This window comes from Podarcis liolepis (assembly GCF_965112155.1).
Source record: "Podarcis liolepis genome assembly, chromosome: 7".
NCBI classification, from domain to species: Eukaryota; Metazoa; Chordata; class Lepidosauria; order Squamata; family Lacertidae; genus Podarcis; species Podarcis liolepis.
Genome location: NC_139561.1, coordinates 60,522,627 through 60,523,415, shown reverse-complemented (window position 1 = coordinate 60,523,415; position 789 = coordinate 60,522,627).

Here is a 789-nt window from a genome sequence, read left to right as displayed (position 1 = left end):
GTTGCCAGATCTTTGTGTAGTCCAATTATCCAGGCTTCTCATCAAGGAAATAATCCTGTGCTTAGGGTAAGTTTGGCAAGTGGGCAAAGAGTTTGGTGGGGTTTCCTCCAGAATATGATCTTAAAAACTGAAACTACAAAGTTTTCCCCAGAATCACAACTTAGTCAAATATGTCCTTCTACAGAATCAGGCCATCCAGCCCAGGGCCATCTCCCCTAGCTTTCCCTTCCAAGTGCTTTTCCAGACTCGTGATTCCCCTCTGCCCTAGGGAGCACAGCCATGCTGGTTGAGGCTAATGAGAGTTGTGAGTCCAAAACATCAGTTTGGGGAAAGCTTGGTCTGCTTCAACTGGGAGCAAGTCTCCAGCAGAGCAAGAGCTTCCCTCACCTTCCTGCCAAGGGCCCTTTTTTTAAACCAGGAAATGCCATAGGGAATTGAACCTTGGCCCTTCTGCATGCAAGGCATTTGCTAGGCCACTTGGTCCAACAAGAGAATGCCTTTTATTCTGGTTTTTGGACACCTGAGATGTGTCTTTTTAGTACAGTACCTGTCCTATTCTTCTGATTGTAAGGCCTGCTGGCTCAGGCCAATGGCCCATCTAGTCTGGGATCCTGTTCTCACCATGGCCAACCAGATGCCTATGGGGAATGAGCAAGCAGAACATGAGCACAAGAGCACTCTCCTATCCTGCCATTTCCAACTCCTGTTCAGAAGTATTGCTGCCTCCAGCTGTGAAGGTACAGCATAGGTATGGCTGGTATGCTCACCATTGACAGCCCTCTCCTCCAT